Raw genomic sequence first — 13,777 nt, 5'->3', positions numbered from 1 at the left:
AAGGATAGAACCGTGTGACTTAAGCCAATCAGAATTTAGAGCGTGTAAGTATAAATGTGTTACGTAGTCGCGCACGAGTCGTCTTCTGCAGAAGTGAGCGAGCAGAAAGATCCTGCAATACGCGGACAGCTCTTAAGTTCAAAGGCAGTGTCAATGATGCCACCGAAGTTTTGATGAGGTCTTTCATTCTTCCTATGAAGGACTTCGCGTTTTGACAAGAATTCGCGCACGAATAATTTGTGCTGCTGTACATGCGAATATCTTTCTTCCCTACCAACAAAGTGATCGATCCTTCGTAAACTCATTTCTTTGTTTGTCGTTGTGTCTTCAAGGGAACAGCGGATACGGGGATTCACGAGGGAGTTCATTGGTCAGAACACTTCGTAAGATAACAGCATACGCGCTACATATTTATACAGCCGCGCTCCCGATGCCTCATAACGTCTTGCAACTTCTGCAGCGCTGAACAGTTGTAGCCCGTGTGGATCCCTCGCAGCTTCGTATACCGGCGGAGGCCGGGGCCAAGATGCGAGTCGCATTAGCGAGACAGATTGCGTCGGTAGGCGGGGTAAGCGTCGGCGGTGGCGGCGGCTCTTCGCCTTCTTCGCTCTCAGTGGTTCCGGCAAAATGAACGATACCACGCAATACCGCGCGCACTGTTCCCGCGGAGGGGTTGGGCAGTGGCGCCGAAGCGGCGGCAGCTCGCCACCAGAGGTCGGGGCCCCGTTGCTGCTTTTTCTCGCCGGCGGAGGTTCTCGCGACCGAACGCGGGAGAGGATACAGGCGCTCTCGTCGTAGTAGCGTGTGCGTGTTCGTGTGTGCATGCTCGATGAACGTACAGCAGCTGATTTTAGAGCATGCGAGTCGGCGCTCCTCTCCCTTTGTACTACCGGCAGCGCCACACCGCGAGCTGTGGTAGCCCGTAGCAGTTTATGTGCAACATGTGTATGGTATCGTCTGCTTGCTGTGGAGATGATCATTTGTCTTGGCTGGTCTTGGCTCCGACTTGTCGGCCAGGCAGAGGCGAGCCTGCATGTCATATGGCAGGAGGGGAGATTCATCGGCACGAGAGGGTGCAGCAGTATGATGCAGCTTAATGCAGCTCGAGGGCTACGCGTTCAGTGGCATTGTTACTTTTGCGCAATCAGATGAACGTTGAAACAAGAAGCTTGTAGCACTGGGCGAGGGCGACCTTGTTTTTCTTTTAATGCTCCGTGCACATATCTCCCTATCAGTTCACAGACTTCGCCGAGTTACTAAGCAACCATGGTCGGCGATGGGGCGACTCCTCTTGAGGGTACAAATTTGCGTACAATATTTAACTATCTCGCTCCATTCTTTGTTAAAGAGCGCAGAGACTAAAAAATGATATACGTATCATCCTGCTTAATTCCTTGACCCAATCGAATGGCGTTGCGGCCTCACGGGCGTTAAACTTACGCATGTACTTTTACTAAATGTTGAAATTTTCATTCTACTATTAGCCTTCTTATTTACCAAAAAATGCTAGATTCGATTTCCGTGAAGTTGAAGCTGCCCGTGTCGAAAATTGGCGAAGCCCAGTCTCCCAGATGAAAAAAAATCACCGCCCAAGCACTCCGTACAGATGGTTAACGAGCGAAGCGGAAACGTACGGCCCCGGTTTTTATAACTACGTTAATACCGACGGTTAATTAAACGACGGCTTGGTTGGCTGCCAAATCCTGGGTATGCAGTTGCTGCTTGCGCTCGGCTGCACGAGCCTCTTCTTGTACCCGGGATGCAGCATCGGCACGGCGTTCACGAGCTCGTTCCCGGTTCTGCTCCCGCCATTGCTGATCGGCAGTTGCCTGCTCCTAAGGAGCACGTATGGCGGGTGGCCTACCCGTTTCGGAGCCGGAGAGAAATCGCTGCGCGCGCGCTCGGCTGCGACGGAGGGCGTCGACCTCACTAGCCACTGCTGGCGCAGCCATTCGAGCGCCTCTCTCTTCTTTTCGCGCATGCGCATGGGGTTGCGCCACAGGAGTTTTCGGCGTACAGGCGACAGACGGACGGATGAATCGGCTAGCCATGTGCAGCTTCGCTGTAAAAATATCTTGCACATCCCATCAACTTCGGCAATCGATGTTAAGCAAAACATTTTGAAGGTATCTGGTTATCCAGAATCGCTTGGGATTCTGTAAAGTGTTTAGTTACGGATGAACCAGTTCGTGTGTGGCGTCAGCAGCAAAGTGATGACGATGGTGTGAGCGTGAGGGCAATGCCATGACGACTGATATATTATGATCCAGCTAAGAAAAGTTATGGCCGTTGTGCTGCACATGGCAGAACTGTAATGTCACGCGATTTTATGTTCATGCAGTACATTCACAAAGCTACACGCCGAAATGCAAAAAATAAAACCTAATAAAACCTGCCAGATGCACAGTTTGATGACGTCAACGTAGCGATGTGACAGGAACTAAGGAGATAGATGATGATTGTCGTGGGAAGGATAGTGATCATGTGTGTATGCTATATGTATGTCTGTGTCACAGTGGCACATACTCATTATGCAGCGGTCAAAGAATGGGCATGTACTCAGTGGCACATACCGAGTCGCTTAAGAGTGCGCTAGAAAGAAACGAGAAATTGAATAGTCAAAGAAGTTGAAGAATGAATATTATACACTATGCTATTAAGATGTATGTGCGTTTTAGAGCTATCTGGAAGTTATATGTGCTGGTTTTCCATCGTTATTCAATGTTTAATGACCCGTCACTCGTCTGACCTACTATGCTCTTTCTTTTATTTCTGTCTCTCTAAAGACGAGACGGATGCGTGTTTTCTTTCTTTAATGTTGATTTTTATTAGCATTTCTTTTTTTAAACAATTGCCGTAGTCATTAGAAGTAGCATGCCAGGCGTTTGACTGGGCCACTTTCCTAGCTCTTTCCCTCATTAAAGCGCCCGTCATCTCCAGTTTCACTTGCGAATTCACAAAACTCTTCTTGCGAAGATTGTTGCTCAAACCCACAAGTGAGTGAACAAACGTCAACACGCTCATCTGACCATGTCAGTGTGTTCATCTGCTCGACGCGTTCGTCTGCTCACGTCAATGTGTTCGTCTGCTGCACGAGTTCGTCTGCTCTCTTGCGAATTCACAAAACTCTTCTTGCGAAGATTGTTGTTCAAACCCACAAGTGAGAAAACAAACGTCAACACGCCCATCTGACCATGTCAGTGCGTTCATCTGCTCGACGCGTTCGTCTGCTCACGTCAAATGTGTTCGCCTGCTCACGTCGATGTGTTCGTCTGCTGCACGAGTTCGTCTGCTCAGACACTGCACCTAACTAAGCGGTTCTCTGCCGCACGTGTCACAGTAGCGTCCTTTGTTTCCGAACCTGTGCCCCGTTCTGCCAGTTGGCTCACGCGAGGTGCGTGTTCCACAGTGGTGCACGCTTTTAAATGAGGCAATGTATACCGGCGCGCACGCACGGGAGACGAGCTAATGCGCGTACGGCGCCGCGCCGTGGGGTTCGGCGTCCGCTGTATCTCTCTCTCTTTCTCCCTCACACGCACGCACGCACGAGCAGCTGATGACGCCGCGATGCTGATGCGATCTTTCGAGTGCCGACGCCAAGCCAGACTGGCGCCGTCGAGCACATCACCCCGTGCTGACTGCGCACTACTCGGAGTGACGGCGGCGGCTTAATGAAGACTGAAGCGCGATACAATCGGAGCAACTTAACTGCATCTTTATTTTGTACAGCAGGCAGCTGTTAGCGGCTCTTTCCCCCTGATCGGGACGATGTCGTAGTCTAACTGGTACCATAAAAGCGACATAAAGAAAGTTAAAGTTCGTAAGTTTAACCTCCAGAAACTGAAAATGTTGTCAAGGGTGGATGCTCTTGTGGGGTCTCCGGATTAATTTTGACCGCCTGAGGTTCTTTAACGTGGACCTAAAGCGCGGTGCTCGAGCCTTTGTTTCTTTCCCTTCGAAACAGAATGCAACGGCTTGGACTCCGCAAGTTGATTTGTCTTGATGGTAAATCGACCTGACAAACTAACTCGTGCTTTCACACTTTGTTAAACTGCGTGTTCATTTTATTCCACTGTGCGCACACGTAGAGAGATGAGGCAACGCAAATGACACTGCCTTCGAAGCCAGTTTTTCAGCGATGCTGAACCTTTTCGTTGGAAAAGTGTCCCGCGGGCTGAGAAGGGAACGTGTCCAGCTTGCTGTTCCAAGAAACCAACTTGAGAAAATATCTGCACACCGCATTGCGTGAAAATATTACAGAAACTCCGTGATGTCTACAGCGTGACTATCAACTGTGCGTACTAACAGCAACGCCATTTTCATGTGACTTAACTGAACGCACGTCATTATACTAGATACATTTCGACTCACGAATCACTGTCTCAAGGGACGAGAACAGCACGGAGAACAGTTCTTTCAGGACCAGCTTCGAACTTTTTTTATTGCGACAGTGGATAGATGCTCAAAATTTAGTTTATTGTGCCCGTCCTTAGTCATAATCGTGAAGATTTTTATTTTATGAATATGCTTATTAGCTACTTAAAGAGAACCCCCTCTCTAAATACATGGTAGCGGAGAAATCGTTTTCCCGAGCACCCACTGCACCAATTTCCATGAGTTTTGTTCCATTTAAAATCCATCTAGCAACTGTAAGGAGCGAACTTTTAGCTTATGGCATCAATGTCTTAAAATTTTAAAAAATATTGCAACAGTAGAAGCAAGCCGAGTATCATTTTACAATTGTGTAACTCAGCAATGAAAATGATATCACAATTTTGTGAATTTCATCTAGTACTGCGTCTGAACTGGGCGAAATTGATGCGAAATTTTTGCGGAACTTTTGTAAGCATAGGAACAATTTCATGTATGCTGTAAACAAATATATCAAATTTGTCGGCTTCAGGTGCTCTAACATATGCATTTAGATATACACACGCGAGCTATAAAAGTGTAGCGTTCCCTGAAGGGCTCGAAGTAATTAGGAAGAGCGCTGCAACTGCTGCTTGCCTTTTGAAACACAGAGTTGATCTAAGTCTAGGGTGCATCGATACCACGCTGGATACAACGGTGGGAGGCTGCGCAGACATCAAGGCACCCTATCTGTCTGGTGACACAACCTTGGAGAGCCTTATATCGCGCCTGCTGTTAACGCAGGGGCTTTTACCGCGTGACCTATGAGTCGTGCAGAAAAGCAAGCGTCGCATAGGGGTTGGGTAATTCAACGATTTATTCATCTTATTTGGAAAGATTGGTTGCGCTTTCTAGAAGCACTGTATCATTCCATTAATGATGCTCTAAAGACTGGCCACAAATCACTGAACTATTCATGGGCTGGATGATATCCGAAAGGCTGCCACAGATCCTTGCGCTATTCATGTGCTAATGTTGAGACGACAGTAAACACCGCAACATTTCTAAGCTGATGTTCTAGAGACTCTCAATAAATCCCTGTACGATTCCTTTGCTAATGTTCAAAAGGCTGTCAAGAAATCCCTGCAATTGCGCTGATGTTTCTAAAGCTGTCAACAAATCCCTACGCGATTCCTATGCCGATGTTCTGAAAACTCAGCAAATCACTGCATAATTCCATTAATGACGCTCTAGAGACTGCCAACAAATTCCTGCACTATTTCTGTGCTAATGTTCAAAAGGCTCTCACAAATCCCTGCGATATTCATGTACCGATGTTCATACGACCGTAAACAAGCACCGCAACGTTCATGTGCCAATGTTCAAAAACTGTCAATAAGTACCTGCACAATTGCTGCAGTGATGTTCAAAAGCCTGTCAACAACTCCCTGCACGATTCCTGTGCTGATGCTGAAAATACTGTGAACAAATTTGCATAATTTTGCGGATATTCGAAAGGCTAGCTGTCAACAAATCGCTGAACGATTCCCATGCTGATGTCCTAAAAGCTGTCAACAAATGCCCACGCGATTCCATTACTGATGCTATAAATACTCGACAAATACTTGCACGATTCCTGTGCTGATGCTCAAAAGGCTGTCAACAAATCCTGCATTTTCGCGCTGATGTTCGAAAGGCTGTTGACAAATGCCTAAATCTGGCTGTAAACAAATATCTGCGGAAATCCGGTGCTGATGTTAAAAAGACTGAACAAGTCATGTACGATTCATGTGCTGGTGTTGAAAAGACTGCCAACAAACCCTGCATTCTTGTGCTGATGTTCGAAAGGCTTTAGGCTGCTGAACACGAGGTCGCGGGATCGAATCCCGGCCACGGCGGCCGCATTTCGATAGGAGCGAAATGCGAAAACACCCGTGAACTTAGATTTAGGTGCACGTTAAAGAACCCCAGGTGGTCGAAATTTCCGGAGTCCTCCACTACGGCGTGCCTCATAATCAGAAAGTAGTTATAGCATGTAAAACCACATATTTTTTTATGTTCGAAAGGCTGTTGACAAATCCCTGAACGATTCTGGTGCTGGGGTTTTAATGGCTGTTAACAAATCCCTGTGCAATTCCAATGCTGATGTTCAAAAAACTAAACAAATCCTGCATTTTCGTGCTCATGTTCGAAAGGCTTTCGAAAAATCCCTGAACGACTGTCGTGCTAGCGCTTGAATAGCTGTAAACAAATCCCTGTGCAATTCCAGTGCTGGTGTTCAAAAGACTGTCAACAGGTTATGTACGATGCATGTGCCGGTGTTGAAAAGACGGCCAACAAATCCTGCATTTCTGTGCTGATGTTCGAAAGGCTGTTCACAAATCCTCGAACGATTCTGGTGCTGAGCTTCTAGTTGCTGTCAACAAATCCCTGCACGATTCCAATGCTGATGTTCAAAAGACTGTCAAGAATTCATGTACGATTCCTGTGCTGGTGTTGAAAAGACAGCCAACAAATCCTTCATTTTTGTGCTGATCGAAAGGCTGTTGACAAATCTGAATGATCCCGGTGCTGGGGCTCTGATTGCTGTCAACAAATCCCTGCACAATTCCAATGCTCATATGACTGTCAACAAATCCTGCACGATTTCAGTGGTTGTTCAAAAGGCTGTCGACAAATCCATGCGTTATTGTGCTGATATTAGAATGGTGATAACAAATCCCTGAATGATTCTTGTGCTGATGTTCTAAAAGTTAACAAATACCTGCATGATTTGTGCGATGTTCAAAAAACTGTCAACAAATCATGTACGATTCCTGGGCTGGTGTTAAGACTACCAACAAATCCTGCATTTTTGTGCTCATGTTTCAAAGGCTGTTGACAAATCCCTGAACGATTCTGGTGCTGGAGTTCTAATTGCTGTCAAATCCCTGCGCAATTCCGATGCTGATGCTCAAAATGAAAAGACTGCCAACAAACCCTGCATTTTCGTGCTGATGTTCGAAAGGCTGTTGACAAATCCCTGCGCGACTCCAATGCTGATGTTCAAAAGACTGTCAAGAAATCATGTACGATTCCTGTGCTAGTGTTGAAAACAGCCAACAAATCCTGCATTTTTGTGCTGATGTTCGAAAGGCTGTCGACAAATCCCTGAACGATTCTGGTGCTGGGGTTCTGATTACTGTCAACAAATCCCTGCACAATTCCAATTCTGATGTTCAAAAGACTGTCTACAAATCCTTCGCGATTCCAGTAGTTGATGGTGTTCAAAAGACTGTCGACAAATCCCTGCATTATCGTGCTGATATTAGAACGGTTGTCGACAAATCCCTGAACAATTCCCATGCTGATGTTGTAAAAGTTATCAACAAATCCCTGCATGATTTGTGTGCTGATGTTAAAAAAAAATCATGATATGCTGATGTTCATAAAACAAATCCTGCATTTTTGTGCTCATGTTCGAAAGGCTTTCGACAAATCCCTGCGCGATTGTCGTGCTAGTGTTCTAAGGGCTGTCAACAAATCCCTGTGCAATGCCAGTACTGAGGTTCAAGCGGGTGTAAACAAACCCTGCACAGTTGCTGTAAGGATGTTCTAAAGGCTATCAACAAAGCCTTGCGCGATTCCTGTGATGACATTCTAAAGGCTGTTAACGAAATCCGGCATGATTCCTGTGCTGATCTTGAAAAGAGTTGGCACGTGTGCCTTTTCATTTTAGAACTGTATATTTGTGTAGATCTACATTACACATGCACAAAAGCTCACAAAGATTGCTCTGTGATGTTGTCGTAAGGGTGGGTTATGTAATATAGCTTTCAAAAAAATTTGGTGCATAATCGCATGCTATTAGCAGATGTACCATCAGCATAAATGGAAACGTAAAGAAAAAAAAAACATTTGGAACATGTGTTCCTTGTAATTGAAGATGGAGTGAAATATACTATTGCTTCATAGCCGGCTATTGAGCATAATGACCTAATTACACATTTTGGAACCTGATTTAATCCACTATTATTGATGCGGGCAAGTTGGAGACGCAACAAAGTTTTCGATTCTCTCACATTTTAAAGCTTTCTGATGCACGTACACAATGCGACCCTTTTCTTTAAAAAAATATTATCACAACATTCTTTGTAGAGTCATTCTGCGCTTCGTGCGTTAAGTGGCAGGTTTGCTTTGTTTGCAGTGCTTCGTCAGTTTGTAATGCGTTGATTACACTGAATTTACGCTGTTTACATAGGCAGCACACACACACACACACACACACACACACATATATATATATATATATATATATATATATATATATATATATATATATATATATATATATATATATATATATATATATATATATATATATATGCGCGTGTGTTTGTGTGTTACATGTACAAGGGTATTGGAGTTATCTATAAGAGTTTATAATAGCATATGTGTAAAACGTGTTTCGAGACGGGGAGTAGTCGGTAACTCATTTATAGGCTAACATAATAAAGATATGTTCGGGGCTGCACAATTCAATAGTGCATGCCCTTGTCTGGATGCGGACCATACAGCGATTGTAGGCGTGCCCCGGTTAGTGTGCGCGGAATGCACAAAAAAAAGCGAAAAGGAAGAATATATAGAATAGGATTTATTGAGAGGAAAGGCAGAGAGGTCGACCTGGGGCTAGTGCGCTCTAGTCTGCCACTCCGGAAGGATACAAGAAACGAGACCTAGGAAGACGCAGGCTTCCGTCGTCTGCGCTTCGGCACACGCCAGCACCCACGTACACGACAACGTGTGTATAGATATACCGCATATATGCATACGTATGGCGCGCCCGCGACCCTCATGCCACGAGAGCGGGGCAGGACCTACGGGGTAACGCCACACAATAAGTCCGATGAATAGCGGGGTCGGGATCATGCGACATAAGATGGCGCCACGGCGTCGTCGATCTCGGAGGGAACGAAAGAATAGCGCTTTTGCTCGAGAAAGAGGAGGAGAGAAGGCTTCAAGGAGCCCGTCTATATCCTAGAGGTTCTACCCGCCGCTGGCGGCAGCATAGAGCGGCAAAAAAGCGACCGGCGTCTCGACCGCTTAACAAGAGCTATTGTAGTCTAGCCGCCTCGAGGGCCTCAGGTAGTACAAGGGCAAAAAGAGGGGGGGGGGAGGCAGACAGAAGACCTCCCGTGGGGTCATCATGGCGACAACCGCGACCTCCCCCAAACTCCCGTCGCTGCCTCCGCCTTGCTTTCCGCACGTACAAACCGCACTCGTACCCAGTGCGCTCTAGGTGGCGTTGTCGTACCCCTCCTGCCCTTTCGTTAGCCCCCCCTCTCTCTCCCGCCATTTTTTGTTTGTGTCATCTGTGACGCAGCAGTAGAATGTTGCCGAGTTTTGGCTATGTGGCTGGCTAGACCTTGGGACGACCATAGTGTCACCGACCGCCGGCCCGAGGGTCGCCCGTTTCAGAAAGAAAGGACCAGAAGAGATGACAAAGAACGACATATATTTCTCTCTTCTTTCTTTGCTATCACTTTTTTCGTTCCGGTATATCCCAGATCCCTCGGAGAAGCGGCATTGTGGACGTATCATATAATGCTCTCGGTGGAGTTCGTCTGTTTATCTTTCGCATACGTATGGCATCCACGAATGTTGTCTATATATATCACCGCGGAAGCAGTGAGAAGGAAAGGAGAAAAACAGAAAGATATAGAAAAAAAGAAGCGTGATGTATTCCTAGTGCTTTCATCTTTATGTAAATAACCGCTGCGAGGCCAAGCGCATTCCTTTATTCCCTATATAGATGTACACCTCCTTGTCCAATCCAGCACATTGTGATTGCTTGTACACCGTGCGGGACCCAAGCAAAAAGCGAGGAGGAGCTCAAAGGAAACGAGACGAATTGCCGGGAGAAATTCGAGCCGAGTCACGTCTTAAAGCAAACTTTATTGCTTTGCAATAAACATTCACGGTGTTCTTCCCAACAGTCACAGCCAGTTGCGAACAGGACGATTGAGAGGTATAGCTCTTCCAACACACGACATCTGTGCGCTTACGTCATTCTAGTCCTGCAGAAATTCAACTGCATCGAGTTTCGAATAAATCATATAGTATCCTACAAAAAATTCCCAGATGGTGCTTCGATCGTTCAGCCACCATGGAACTGATAGCTTAAGTCATGGATTTGTGTAATCTTCGTGCTTGTGGTGGCAAGCTCTCTCGTGGAGTTAGTTGTTACGCTTTACCTTTCCAAATTTCCAAACCCTCAATGGTTTTCTACACAGAGCAATACATTGAGTCTCGGCGCGCTCGGGTAGCGCATTGCGATTTGTTGCATCTGTAACGCAAGCTATTGTCAAAAATACTGTCACAAAGACGTTTAAAGCCAGTCGGACGAGGTTCAGGCGAATTCATGCAGTGTCGATCATTCAAATACTGGTTGATCGAACCGCTATGATCGCAGACACTAGCACTAGTGCTGCAGAATCACTTGTAATTTTGGCTGGAAACATCATTGAAGTGATTACAACGAAGGCGCCAAATAAAAACGGATGGAAGGAGACACGAGACAACGCCTTCGTTGTAATCATGCATAACCAACTCGCCCACCAGCACGTGATCATTGAAGTGTTCCATGGTCACGCGGTTATGATTGGGCTTGGGCATGCGCATTGTTCGAAGAGGCATCATTATGTGGTTTCAGTAAACCAATTGTTTGTCTGCGTTCGTCCTGTCTTCTACCTCGGTGTCTCGTCCCTAGCGCATTTTAAGTTTCCAGAAATATGCCTTACCAACTAGCCTCCCAACACACTCTCCTTGAGATCACTGAAGAAAGTCCGAAAATCACCACTTTGTGTAAACCTAACCGAGTGATGCTTTGCTTGGTGCATGCTTGTTACGTCGCGATGTGACATAAGATATATAGCGAGGAAAGACAAGGAAGGAATACAGATGGTACTTTCCGGTTTGCTACCCCGCTCTAGGATGGGGCGAATGAGGGCTGAACGGAATCGAGGAGGAGAGAGATGAAATAGAAAAAAAATACAGGAAGGGCGTTCCCATTATAGGCATACGCACAAGCCGCTGCCATGGGTCAGAAAAAAAAAGGTAATTGTAGCTCACCGCCCATGTAATACATTAGATCAATCTTTATGAACTACGTGAACAATCAAGTATATGTTCAGATTTACTGCATACCTTCACATATCCTTCCTGCGAGAGAGATTAGCAATTCTGGCGGTGGCGGGCATGCAGAAATCTCACAGGTCAAAGAACTCGCGCAGATGCCGCGCACTATGGGCAATCTCATCGCGTCGACTGCGCCGCCGCAGCATGATGACGTCATCGCTTGTGCCATCCAATTGGCGCCGCGCCATTCTTTTACCCAATTACGTCCTCTCTTGAGCCAATCGATGGGTGCGCTGTACTACCTCTCCTCCCGCCTTCGTCCTAACGGCGCCTCCCCTCTCCTCCTGACCGCCAGCAACCTCCTGTCTAAAGTCCCATCACCACATTTTTTTCGTTCCATTTTTACTACATATGCCTTTCGGCAAATCTCCCGAATAAAACGAAAATTATCACTCATACCTTTCGAGTGCACAAAAGAAATTTCTTCTCAAAGTAACCTCATCAGGAATCCAGTCTAAGTGAACACATTATCAAAACCCGTCCGACTACAAGAAGAAAGCGTTGTATTATAAAGGATGGTAATAGTGGCAATACACATTGTCTTGTATCTAAAAGCGTCTGGAATATATGTTCTGTATATTCGAAGTAATCCCAGGGAAACTCAGTGTAACGACTAGCCAAAACATTGTGCAATGCTTAAAAAACTTCTTTCATGAATGCTGACAGCGTCTTTCTGGTTGTATCCCCTGATGTCATGACATAGTCTTTTGTTTATTCTATATTTTCCATGTAAAATGCTTTAATAACATGTATTTAAGTTGTCTCGCACAATAAGTACGATGTTCTTCTTATGTCTATTTTGTTATTGGACCCCAAACTAGCCGCTAAGGCTATGGGTTCAAACAGTATTGTGTATTGTTTGTATGCAATGAATTAAATAAATAAATAAAAAACATCTATGTCGATTTGTATGTCACAGAGTAATGGGCTGTTTATAGTCCAAAAGGCGAAGCATTGAAAGCGATGGCAAGGTGAGCGTTTTGCTTAAGTTCCTCGGGCGGTGCTCAACAATACGCGGGGTCGACATGTTTCAACGTAGCACGGAAGGCAGCGCAGCAGAAACAACCCTGGCAACTATACCAGGCGTCTCACAACGCTGAAGCGTGGTGAGAAACGCCGACAGCGGTGTTGCAGGGTTTGCATCCGAAGGTGCACAAGATGGGGTCGAAGGAAAACCGTCGGCTTTCATAGCTACAACTCTTGTGTCTTCCGGTAAACGTACTGAATCTATGAGATTTAGTAATCCGCATGATCATTAAAGACGCGCATTTTCCAACCTCGTGTTATCAGCTCGTCGTATCGTGCTTATATTAATAGTTATCTATCGTACTGTTTATCCCCATGGGCTAATACACATGCGAGTCATCTCTAACCACTTGAACGTCTTCTAAACCAGGCAACAAAATTAATGACATTTGGCTCATTCCGTTGCCATTCTTTACCTATCAACATCTTCGCGTCTTATTCAATGGCTATTCTTCCATAAGTTGTCCCTTAATATATTCCGTCTGTTTCTGCTTGAAGTATCATTAGACGGCCTTCCTTTTGATAACCTCATCAACAAAAATGATAGGTTTTTCAGTGCACGATAATCTTCGCTTAAATAAAACCCCATTCAAGTATGGAAAATTTACACTTCGCTTCTATGGTATTGCACTTTGGAATCGCATCCCTGTTAACATTACCTCATCTCTTTCATTTTATTTGTTGGAGCGCAGCTCTTATGGTTTGGGCTCGTTCCCGCTTGTTTCGATTGTCATAGTTCGCGATTGTTTTGTAATGAGAATTACAAAACAATCGTAAAGTACTGTGTCCATAAAGTACTGTGTCTACAGTACTTTATGGAAGCCAAGCGGTACCAGCGATTACGCTCCAACCTTAGCGCCTCTGACTTACACTGGAACCTCAATCAGATTGGCTTTAGGACTTGTATGCACCTTCAGTTCGATCACCCTGTCCGTTACTTGTGCTTGGACCACCCAGCCGTGTTGGTGCTTGACCCTGTTGATCGAAATGCCGAGGACGTTAGTCTTCCTCGCTGATTTCGACTTCCGCTACTTGCTTGTTTGCTGTTGCAGCGCACAGCAAAATGGTTTCTCCCTCCACAATCGCCGACAGGTGTGTCCAAATGCTGGGCACTTCCGTGCTGCGTGTCTTCGACCACATCTATAGGTGCTCACACCTATGCCGTATACGGCATTTGAACCTGGCATATGGCTGCTCGCCGTTACTTTAGTTCTTGCTTTCTGGC

General features: G+C 45.8%; 1 protein-coding gene across 3 annotated transcripts in view; it reads left to right on the top strand.

Moving 5' to 3' along the window:
• The window catches only part of LOC135919270 (gremlin-2-like), a 77,737-nt gene that overhangs the window by 30,659 nt on the left and 33,301 nt on the right, over positions 1-13,777 (top strand). The window lies entirely within an intron of this gene.

This window comes from Dermacentor albipictus, chromosome 7 (assembly GCF_038994185.2).
Source record: "Dermacentor albipictus isolate Rhodes 1998 colony chromosome 7, USDA_Dalb.pri_finalv2, whole genome shotgun sequence".
NCBI lineage: Eukaryota > Metazoa > Arthropoda > Arachnida > Ixodida > Ixodidae > Dermacentor > Dermacentor albipictus.
This window is presented reverse-complemented; position numbering and strand designations above follow the sequence as displayed.